This window comes from Danio rerio, chromosome 1 (genome assembly GCF_049306965.1).
Source record: "Danio rerio strain Tuebingen ecotype United States chromosome 1, GRCz12tu, whole genome shotgun sequence".
In the NCBI taxonomy this organism is placed as follows: domain Eukaryota; kingdom Metazoa; phylum Chordata; class Actinopteri; order Cypriniformes; family Danionidae; genus Danio; species Danio rerio.
Window position 1 is genome coordinate 16,500,051 of NC_133176.1, and position 12,471 is coordinate 16,512,521.

At 36.8% G+C, this 12,471-nt stretch overlaps 1 long non-coding RNA gene across 2 annotated transcripts in view; it reads left to right on the forward strand.

Moving 5' to 3' along the window:
* LOC141385534 (uncharacterized) overlaps nt 1–11,346 on the forward strand; it is a 172,111-nt gene extending 160,765 nt beyond the window's left edge. The window contains exon 4 of one of the 2 annotated variants that reach the window (XR_012405725.1): nt 8,757–9,758. This is a non-coding gene — a long non-coding RNA (uncharacterized lncRNA). Of the gene's footprint in view, nt 1–8,756 lie in introns of both variants that reach the window. The other variant, XR_012405724.1, reaches the window with a different exon arrangement.
* The last annotated feature ends 1,125 nt before the right edge of the window (nt 11,347–12,471 follow it).

Sequence of the window (12,471 nt, forward strand, 5' to 3'; positions counted from 1 at the left end):
CAAAGACATGCAGGTGAATTGGGTAGGCTAAATTGTCTGTAGTGTATGAATGTGTGTGTGAATGAGTGTGTGTGGATGTTTCCCAGAGATGTGTTGCGGCGGGAAGGGCATCCGCTGCGTAAAAACCTGCTGGATAAGTTGGTGGTTCATTCCGCTGTGGTGACCCTGGATTAATGAAGGGACTAAGCCGAAAAGAAAATGAATGAATGAATAAATGCAACACATAAAGACCCTCACAGTCTATGATATGTTACTAATTACAGAAAAAAAACTACACTCAACATACATTTAGTCCTTATTTGGGTTTGGAAGCAACACGCAACATATAGCCCAGTCAGTGCAAACCTCTCATCTGTATCTTTAATCTACATCAGCACATGTAACCTCTTATTAGAAAATAATTCCATCATTCCGAGTTCATAATAGTCCAAAAGGCGACAATTATAATTACACATGGCAGTTTGTTCATGTTTTAGGTTGCTGAAACAATCATTTGCTCCTTTGTTTTGTTGGGCTTTTCCTTTGTTTTTTTGTGCGTTCTGTTTGTCTGTTTCTGAAAGGATCGGATGTCAGAAGCACTTCAATAATCACATGCATGTTATTATCATCAGCTGAAAAAGTTTGTAATTTCAAATATAAATGCGCAGCGAGCGCTAGCGAGAAAGCGAAACCGATTGCGTTTTAGATGACCTTGTAAACAACTATGGGACACTGGGTAGTTGTGCTCTTCCAATAGCGTTCGACTGTGTATCTTACTCCACCTTTTGGTACCCTATCCAAAATGGTACCCAAAAAGTGGTACGGCACAGTTCGCTTTTAGGTACTTTTTGACAGTGAAAATTGCCATAAAATTGTACCGTACCTTACCGTACCACTCAGTGGAAACGGGCCATAAAATGAAGGCTGGCTACTTACCTACGTATAGATGGCTTTTCTGCTGTTAAGTTTGTCCAGTGGCTCACAGCAACATTGGAGGACTTAAGACGCAGAGAAGAGTTGACTGTGACAACGGATTCTGGTCTAGCGAAGAACGGTTCCAAAAGCAGGTAAGACAAAAGCAAAAACCAAAAAATAAAATAAGTAAATAACAGGATGAGAATGAGGTAAAGAAACATGGTAAAAATATATATTATTTATTTTTTATTTTTGGATTGCTTTTTCTAAACAGTGACAGTTGGGTTTAGGAAAGTGGTTGGGTGGATCAATCTGTGTTTTTAAAAATACTATCGGGTTTAGGGAAGGGGGTGTGTGGGGTTTTTAGTCGGTTGGTCATTCAGTCGACAGCGTCCTCTGGTGGATTTACGCAAAGAAGAGCAGGCGGGAATGGCACTCACAAGAGAAATTTTAGATCTCAAAAAGTGTATAAAGAGGCCACTGGTGGATTTGCAAAAACAAAAATTGCAAATCAATGGACCTCCCTCAATGTATTTGGTGCTCTCCAGAAATGTATATAGGACTACATTTTTAAAATGAGCCTGGGATATAATGTTACCTACTTCAACAATGTTGCAGACCAGATGGAACAGAATTGTTCCTTGATGGAAGGGCCATTTTTGAGCGGAAGCCTGCACATTATTCAGGAATGGTTTGAAGACCATCTTGAAGAGTTCAAGGTGTTGTCCTGGCCTCCAAATTCCCCAGATTTCAATCTATTTGGGCATCTGCGAGATGTGCTGCACCAAGTTTCATCCACGACGACCTTACCTTAAAACCTGAAGTATCTGCTGCTAAAATATTGGTGCCAAAAACCACGGGACACCTTCAGGGATCTTGTAAAGTCCATGCCTCTGCAGGTGGGTGCTGTTTTGGCAGCACACAAAAGAGCAGCAGTATATTAGACAGGTGGTCATGCTGTTTTGGCTCATCTGTGTACAGTTTATACAACAAAAGCAACTCTCGTTATTTCAAAACAGTACATGGGCACCAAAATATCTCCAATGTTATTTATTTTTTTGGGGGGATGTGTCTAATGCAGTCATAACAGATCATTTTTGTACATTGTATCCACAATACAATTCTGCCGGTGCTATCCTAACAAATCCAAGGTTCATATATTGAGCTGTCTGCAATACAGAAAATGACTTCACATTTTATAGATTTTTCTCCTGCGTTTTTATATAATTTGGCTGCTGTTGCTGCTGTGTATGCAGTCTCTCTCTCCCCCTCTCTCTCTCTCTCTCTCTCTCTCTCTCTCTTTTTCTCGGTGTCTGTGCGTCAGGGTGAATAAAGTTCAGGGAAGGTGAGAATGCTCCAGGGTGCATGCTCTACTTGCCTTTGCCAGTGAACTGAAGCAGTACAACATCCCTTAAACAAGCTTCTGCACTTCTTGGTTCTGGTTCTGAATCAGCACAGGTCACTCAGCTGCGCTCGACGTACATGCCCCAGTCAACTGATTGTGAGGAGGTGGTAAAAATTACTGATCCAATTGGAAGCAAGAATGTCTTACAAGTCTTTCCCCTTTCCCTTTCGCTCTCATGAATTGAAAAGGGAATTTTGAGCAGCGCAGGCAGAGAGAAGAAAGAAGCGGGAAGATCTGAAGAAATATTAAAACGTGGCGAGACTTGTAGCTCCTCTGACACGCTCGCTACAAGGACACACAGCCTTGCAGTGTGAGCAACTACTCTGCAATGGGTTATCATTGTCAACAAGGCAAACGCTACAGAGAGGGGAATTCACTAAATATGAAATGTGTCGGCTGATAGTGCCGATTATTTGCACATGCTTTCTGTGTTGTTCTGCCGGCTGGTTCACACACACAAAAAAGAATTATTCAAATCAGATTTGCAAAGGGTGCAAAATGTGCTTGCAAAATCAGGGCTGAACAATTTGCACAATGCAATTTCTGAGGTATCAGGCTGATTCAGAGTGTTAGGTTGGTCAGACCATCATGATCTATGCTTATTTCAAAATATTGCCATTGTTAACTCTTGTTTTCACGATCACCTTCGATCCAGCTTGTGCAGATCGCCAGTAAACACACAGTATTGCATAGAATTACAAATCCACCATTAAATGGACTACAAGATCCAGTCATGCACCACACACACACTTGTACTTTATTCCCATGATTGCAAACAGACACAGCTGAAGCTACTCATGAACTGATTACTATGGCTATTTATACAACACACACAAACACTTCAGTTGTGAGTCTTGTTATCTGTTTCGGTAACATTAAATTGCGTTTTGCCGGTTTGTCGGTTTTGACCCTCGGTCTGTTTTGTTTGTTTAATTGTTTATCCCTGCCTGCTGTCTGCCTTCTGCCGTCGCCTGTTATTTTGACTGCGAATCTGGATTCGCTTGTATAAATTTGTTTGCCCGTGTTGAACATTACTTGCCTGACCATCCTCTTAATAAACCTGCATTTGGATCCACATCCGTTGTCAGTGTCCAATTCACATTACAGATGTGTCTGTCTGCAATCATGGGGATCTAGGCCAGGTGTGTGAGTGGTGCATGACTGGATCTTGTAGTCCATTTAACGGCAAAATTTTAGCTCTATGCAATACTATGTGTTTACCGGCGATCTGCACTGGCTGGATCACTGGTGATTATGACCCTTTTGCACTGTTCAAATTTACTAGCTTTTTTTTTTTTTTGTTAGGGATGAAAACATCCATTGAGTTAAACTGCTGAAAAATGCATCAGATAAATATTTTATTCAAATTTCTTTGCTTTAAAAAAAAAAAAATCTAGTCCACGATTACTTTTAAAAAATAAAAATACATAATTTTGTCTTTTTTTCCAGCAAATAAATGACATAATTTATGAAAAATTATTGAAATCCTGTATTTTTCTTAACAATTTATTAGTTTTGTTCAGGATTGAGGTGAATTATCAGATATCTATATCTATATCAATACCTATCTGATGCATTTTTAATTTCAGTGGATGTTTTCATCTCTAACATAAAAAAAGGGTTGTAAATTTGCGCAGTGTATTGTTGAGTTCTTTAAAATTGCCAAGCGTTTCTCAAAATATGTGTCTAAATAAGATTTTTCACTAAAAATCCTTCTGCTAGCACAGAAAAAGTTGTGGCCAAATTAAGAGGCAAAATCACCCCAGAGTGTATGAAAACATCCCCAACAGTGCATAAGTGTTAATCCAGGGTGTCCGCGGGGTGTTCAAAAGTATTAAAAATTGCTAAATTAATTTAGAGAAATTGAAGGCCCTTAAAAAGTATTAAAAAGTCGTAACTGCTTTTTTACAAAGTATTCAATTCTGTATCGGTATACCAAAGTTTAGTTGAATTTAATCTTTGAATATTGGGATGGTGTGTAGCTTATGAAGTACCAAAAAAAATTTAAATAAAATAAAGTAAATCCTGCTAGATTTGACATCACACTGCTTTGTTTACTGCAGTAACCAGGAAAAACCCTGTTATTCCTGCTGCTGTAACATTTTTATCCAGCATATAAATACATTTTTAGTTTAGTTTAGTTTAACTACTATTTTAGTTTAGAATTTGTTTCTTGCAATCAGTATTTAGTAAATGCACTGCAAGTTAATATGTCAACAATGTTACTGGTTGAAACCTGAAGTGATGATAAGGTCTTAAAATGAATGCAAAGCGTCTTGAAAAAGGTCTTAAAATGTATTGAGTTTCAATCTCTGATTTCTGTATATACCCTGTAATAAAATGAATACATTTATAGAAAACTAAACAAACAATAATATGCAGAGCTTTTCATTATTAACACAGCATTAATTCCCATCCAAACTAAATTGTATGCATGAGAAAGTCCTTCATACACACCTAATTTACGTAGAAACTGACAAACAATTATAATGCAGTGGTATAAGGTCAGCAGATTTTCTTCAAACAGCCTTCGGTACATTCAAAACAATAAAGCTTGCTTATACAGTAAATGTTTTGCATTTAGAATCATACAGCAATAAAACACTTCTAGCTCATTCCATAATCAAGAATCTGACAAAAAAAGCAGTTTGTACAGTATGTGGGTGTTTGAGTTCAAAACATCAAAATTGATTTGACTTGTCTAATTTTAAAAGCATTTAAATGTTAGAATATTTTACCATTGTGTGAACAGCAAAACCTTGAGACAATGCACAGTAGAAGAATTCAATATTACAAAATCGGCACTATTCTACAGTACTACAAAAATGCTTATTGGGGCCGCAAGGCGACACAACTAGAGGTTGAATTAAAACATTTTAAGAATTAATGTGTCAGTTAGGTGTTAAATGAATAAATAAACCATTAGCAACTGTTTAATCTCTAGTGCCACCATTTATCCAGAGCTGCAGTCTGCTTGGAGTCTTCTACAGTACAAAATGTCTGTTTTTTAGTCTTTGCTAAGTTGAGGAGTCCTTAAACACAACCCCGCTTAATAAGAATCACAAGCTGAAGTGTCATAAAATAGATAAAGACAGCTTTTATGGACTGTTTTATGGACAGACAGGTTGAGAGTGACTCTTGATGTGCCCAGACAAACAACAGCAAGCTGGGGAGCTGATAATAACAACGAGCAAAGCAGACCTTTCAAGGTACGAGATGGATTTGGAAGATAAAAACTTGCAAATTTTTTGGAAGGTAAATTCTTCAAACAGTTGTACAAGATAAAATGGTGCTGGTCCCTCAATCTCTTGCCCTGAAAGGTTAAACTATTTTTTAAGAAAGTAAGAAACTCCTCATCTATTTTATGACATTTCAGTTTTAAAAAATTGAGGGTTATGTTTTAAGATTCTTTAATTCATTTCTTTTTATTATATGGTTGTTATTATTTTTATTTTTTTCAAAGTCTGAAATGGGCCTCTCGGTGGCAGTCCAAATACATGCTCTATAGGTGAATTGGGTGAGCTAAATTGGCCGTAGTGCATGTGTGTGAATGCAAGAGTGTATGAGTGTTTCCCACTGTTGGGTTGCAGCTGGAAGGGAATCCGCTGCATAAAACGTATGCAGGAAAAGTTGGTTCATTCTGCTGTGGTGAGCCCTGATTAATAAAGGGACTAAGCTTAAAAAAAAATTAATGAATGAAAGTCTGAAATTTTTCATTATTCAAACCTCCAAGTCTTTTGTTCTGGAAATTGGTGGCAGTTTCTGTAGTATTGCATCTCTCTTGTGAGAAATTTTTAGATTTTTCTAGTATTTTTCTACATCAGTTGCATATTTTTGACTAATTTACCTGTAAAAGGAAACACATAATAATGCAAATTATCTCTGAATTTGAGCAATCTTTGACTTCCAACAATTGTTAACAATTTTTTTTCTAATCGATATACATAATGTAAAGCAGTTATTAAGACTGATGTGGTTTGGAATTGGTAAAATGGTAAAAATGAAAATATTACCGTTCATTATAATTGTGCATGTGCTGTACATCACTGCAAACAAATTTCCAGTTTATTTTTAATGATAATTTACTCTACTGTGAGTATATGTCATGATCACCAGTGATCTAGCCATTATCTTTTAATACTACTGTACTTTTAAGTAACGCATTACTTTCCAAAAGTAAGTAATTTAATTAAATGTAACAAATAACTTTTCAGTTTAGTTAATTAGCTTTTAAAAAGTTGTTAAAATTGCTGAATTAAAATTGATTTGATAGATTGCGTTCATTATTTTGAACACATGTAAGAAAAGGAATTGTGCTTGAAAATTATTTACACTTATTTAATAATAAAACAAAAAAAGCACAAAAACAGCAAGCACATTGCTTTAAACTTTCAGTCATCTGTATTACAGCATGTAGAGCTCTGGGCTAAGGAAGTTCTCAGAAGAAAACATTGTCCTACATTATTTGTTTTCGTGTGTTTTTTTTTTTTTTTAAAGATAAATGAAGGTTATACAGTCTTTTTTTTATTTGCAGAGTTCCTCTATTTAAAAAGCCTGCAAGGTCTGAAAGAGATCAAGCCCCAGCCAGGTCAGAAAAAGTAACATAAAGTTAGAAAAAGTAATGTAATACATTACTCACCATAAAAAGTAACTAAGTAATGCAACTACTTTTTAGGAGAGTAACTCCTGTTGTAATGCATTGCTCTCTAATGTAAATTTCCCCAACACTGCTGGAGGACATATACTATAAAGGCTGATTCATACTTCTGCATCAAGTGCACGCGTATGGTCTGGCTCAGCGTTTGCGTGGTCTCATAAACCTCGTTGTGGCTGTCGTCGACGTGCTCTGTGATTGGTCAAATTGGTAGCACTTACAAGTGTGGGCAGAACCAACAGCCACACAAACCTGTTGGAGTGAGTGTTTACAATTTTTGAATCCAGATGGAAGTTGTTGTTCATTCGCCAGTTCTCGCCTCAAAATGAGTGAGTTTAAGCCACTTGTACATTAAGCTAGTGCTCAGAAAAAACAAAACACCAGCAAAGAAACTCAACACATAGGAACATAAAAACCTGGTGCCAGCTAGCGCTTTTGAAGTGTTATTGCAGGGCAAACGTGTAAATTCACCACTACATGCAAGGCAGATGTCGTGGGTCACGCGATTCCTCAACACAGTAGTGTAAACCAGGCTTAACCTAAAATATAAAGCTGCCACTTTAATAAACTACAGATCCCATAATGCACATCATTCACACCTGTCTTAGATTCCTCCTGATTGTTCTTTAAATGTCACTTTAAGCTGTAAGAAGTGTCTTAAAAACCTAGTCAAAAATTATGTACTGTCATCATGGCAAAGATAAAATAGATCAGTTATTAGAAGTGAGTTAATACAACTGTCATGTTTAGAAATGTGTTGAAAAAAATCTTCTCTTTGTTAAACAGATATTGGGGAAAAATTAAGCAATGGGCTAATAATTCAAGTGGGCTTATAATTCTGACTTTAGCTGAACAGCTCTCACCATCGCACACATTGAGTCATGTTGTTGTTTACCTGAAACATCACGAAGTGGTCTCATTGTTTAGTCTTTCTATGTTTGACCCTTGCCTTGTTTGCCAGCTGTATTAACCTTTTTGCCTGTGACCTCGACTGCGCTTCTGGGTTACCCTCATGATCCTATTTGTACCTGTTGACCATTGCCTGCCTGACAGTTCTTAATTAAACTGCATGTGGATCCTCATCCCAGACTCCATTACAGTATATTGGTGCAACAGATCAGTCTTTAAAGTAGGTTAGTACAGTATATTACATATGCATGATCAATTGCTTACTGACTAGTTAGCAGTTGACTAGTAAACTTACAAAATGTGCTACAATTGACATATTATTGCATTCAGTATGTTATAAAATGATCCCAATGTAAATAAATCTGCAGTGCAATACATTTAAAACCCTTATTTGAGAATCTGCCAATCATCTTGTGTCATCATTTAGTCATGTATTGCAAAAAAAAAGCCATGTTGTCAATGGAGGACTTATTTTAGACTTCTAGATGAAAATATCTGTTCTGTTTTCAGACGTTTGGCGCTTTGACTTTCACGTCCCTAATCTCTCTGTCCTTCTCTCGTCCCATTCTTTCGCTCTCCGCCCGGGACAACTCGTTTAATGACATGCTGCTAATCCTATTAGACAGCTCGCTCGTTCTGTTACTCTAGTGGATATGCCTCTGTCACAAATCCTGTTCGCCTGGACAAACCCAAAATGGTTTTCTAATTGTGGATTGTTAATTGCTAATCAAGAATCTAAGATAAGACCGAAACTCTCGTAGGCCTATTATCTATTATATTACTTTGTATGATATCATCTCTTACACGAGAGGTTTGAAAGACATGCAAAAGCAGCACTTTAATTCTGCTCAGCCAACGGCACACGTTTGATTTGTTTGTCTGTTTGTGTTACAGGCTGGAGTGGTACGGCAGGGTCGAAGAGATGGAATGACACTTGACAGATCTCATGTCTAGCAAGTCAATGTTCTCTCTCATTCTTGCGCCCCCTCTCTCTTTCTCTCTCTTGACACCTGATGTGTGCGATTCACTCCCCCGGCCTCTGATTTCTGATGCTCTGCATAGAGGCAGAATGAGAGCCTGTCATTTTTTTTCGTTCTGTTTTTCATTCAATCTGTTTTGTGTGTGTGTGTGTGTGTGTGTGTGCCAGTGTTTCTCATTCGATTTGATTTGATTTCACTCTGGCTTGTTTAGTTTTGCACTGTCTCTGACCTCAGGTTTGTAAAAAAAAGACAACTTAAACTAGCCTAAAATTATATGGATGTTGTTTTTGGACTTTCCTTTTTTTTGGCGATTTGTTAAACCAGATGATGGACTTGCAAGCACTTGCAAAACTGAGCTTAAACCATCAAACCTTGGTTGTTGAAAGTTGAAAGATTTCACATTGCATTGTGTGCTTCGTAAAATCATTACCTTGGTAAAAAAGAGAGAAAATAAATAAATAATGTGGTTTAGGTGATCATTTTGGCCACTGCACTGTAAAAAAAAACTGACTTTTACTAACAGTTTTATTAGTTTAAAGTCATATTGTGTTGTATTACAAAAACCTTGTAATAAACTGCCATTACATTTTCTGTATTTTACAAACTTATTTCTGTATAAATGATTTCTCATACAGTATATTTCTAACTACTCAACTCCCAATAAAAGTCACTTTGTTAAATTGTAGAGTTGAATTTTCAACATCAAAAGTGGACAGAACAGAGACCAAGGTCCCATAATGCAATTCATAACAGTAAGTAAACTGAAAACACTTGTGAATGTATTGACTGATATTTTTTTTTACAGTGTGGAGGCATTAAAGACCTACTGGTTGATCTGCTAATGTAGACTGTTTAAAACCACCCAAACCAAACAACCCGACCCAAACCAAACCAAACTAAACCAACCAACCAAACCAAAAAACAAAACAAAAAAAAAAACAAATGACTCAAACCAAACCAAACCGACCTGAACCAAACCAAATCAAACAATCTAACCTGAAATTAACCAAGCCATACCAAACAAAACAAAACAACCCATCAACCAACCGACCAACCAACCAACGACCCTGACCGACCCGACCCGAACCAGACCAGACCAAACAACCCGAACCAAATGAACAACTATGAAACAACTCAATGTGAACTAACCAACCAACCCAATCCAAATCTAACAACCCGACCCAAACCAAACATCGCAACCCTAAACTAAACCAAACCAACCCAAACCAAACCAAACCTAACTAAGTGACTCAAACCAAACAGCCCAAACCGAAATGAACCAGACTAATCAAACTAGACCAAACCAAACCAACCAATCAAACCAAACAACCCTACCGGAACCAAACCAAACAACCCGACCCGAACTGACATAAACCAAACACTCTGACCGAATTTGCTAATTGCTAAATTGCATAATTTGCTAATTTGCTAAACCAGATGAAGTATTCACTTATTCTTGATGTTTCACTGTACTCTGCTGACAGCAGCCTAAACCGGTGGTTTGACTGACCTGTTTTGATGGGTTTTTTTTTTTAATACTATTCAAGTTTGAATCCTATTCAGCTAGAAAATCAGCTAGAATATTTGCTAAGCCAGTTAAAGGCCTTGCTAGATCATGTTAAACTAATAAAATCAATTAAACCATAAACATATTTTAAAAGAAATATAATTAGCATTTAGCTTCATTTCACTTTAGTTTGTTTAGCTTAGCACTGTTTTTGAACTTACAGTACATGTGGAAACCATTCATTAAACCAGCTGAAGGTGTAGCTTTAAGGTGGTGAGCTGACACTGCATTTGAATTGTTTTAATTTTTTTTTCCATCTGATCAATGTCAAACTTACTGTTAAAAGTCTGTCTGTTAAAAGGCCTTACTAGTTCAACTAGACCATCTTAAATGAGCCAAAAAATAAAACTTACATTCTGCAAAGCTCGATTTTATAGATAACTAAGCCATTAAAGCTTTCTTTGAGGTGGGTAGGTAATGTGTTAATTTAAAGATTACCAAAAATAAAAATCCAAGATAGCTGCCCACCAGCCCCTTTTGATTACTAATTCATGATTAGCTGTCAAAAATAATTTGCCCCATTTACTGTTAAATATAGATATAGATAGAATAAGCGAACATTTCTTGTCAAATGAAATAAAAAATAATAGTACTGCTACTAAAAAAACATTAATATAATCAACAGCAATCTGATTTAAATATGTGGAAAAGCAAATGTGAAAAGTTGTAAAATTTAATAGTTGCTGTCTTTCACCGTTCAAGGTTTTACAAAAGTGAAAGGATGTATCAATGCATGTATCAAGTCACATTCCAGGTGTTTGGAAGCCATACAATAGTATTATTTAAGAAATATTTCCATTTTTATCTGACTGAGAACCTAGCCTTGAAAGCTTTGACAGTATACCCTTTTGTGTTCTGTGGTAGATGGATAATAATAGAGGTTTCAAAACATAGGAATGGCATTGAATAGATGTAAATGGACAGTTCACAAACCCGTAAAAAGAAAAAAGAAGCATATATCCAAGGTTCTGTGTGTTTGCAGGAGAATAGCAAGATCAATTCACACTGTGACAAATGTGCGTGCATGTCGTGAGATTTACCCGAGAGAGACATGTTTTGTAATCAGAATCCAGGTCTTAAATTAGAGGCTTGGATCAAAATGCCAATCTGTTCTGTTTCCAGACATGTATTGATGCTTTGATTTTTCATATTCCTAATCTAATGTAATCTAATCTGGCATAATCTCCATAATAACGCAAAAGAGTGTTTGCGTATATGTGCGCTTGTATTATTTTTGTATGTGTGTGTAGCTGAGTGTCTTAATGTCTCTATTAGTCATCTGTAGTGTGGTGTTCTGGTTCAATAGGGCTACAGACAAGACAAAGTGCTGCAGATAAATGTTCCTGGGAAAATAAAATGCATGCACTCTCTATCACCTTCTCTCTTGCTTCCTCTCCTATTCTCTTAGATCTCTTCTGTGTTATGTTTACAATCCTTTACAACATTTATAAGTAAAGGAGGATTCTAAGAAATGGTATTTCGGGTTCCTTTTTGTTGTCGGTTTGAGAATTGTCCTTCGAGTCCTGTGTGGCTTGTTAAAGTTTTTTTGTTAGGAGATTGTCGTGGTGTAAATATGTGTGTCTGTGGTTGAACTTTATGTCTGATGTTAGATTTTGTCTCTCGGGGATCATTAGAGGGCATGCAAGTCTCATGTGTGTCCGGTGGTTCTTACTCGAATGCGTTTTTTTTTTTTGGGGTGGTTTGATGGCGTGCAAGTGTGTCAGAGAGAGCCAGAGTGTCGCAGTGCTTCTTTTGGCCTGTGAATACTAAGCTGCATAGTGAGTGCCTAAAGTATTCCCGAAGGGTGCTCAAGAGAGCCAGAAGAAACCACTTCTGCCGTTGCACACATGCCTAGTTTGTCACGGCAACACACACACAGACAGAAAGAGAATATAAAGCAAATGCTATGCACAATCATTTTAGAGAGATCAGAATAATTTATTAAAGATTAAGGGTAACACTTTACTTGAATGGGGTGTTCATAAGACTGTCATTAAACATTTATAATCATTGCATGAAACGTGTCATGAATGTGAATGAGATTTCATGCATGCTTATGGGA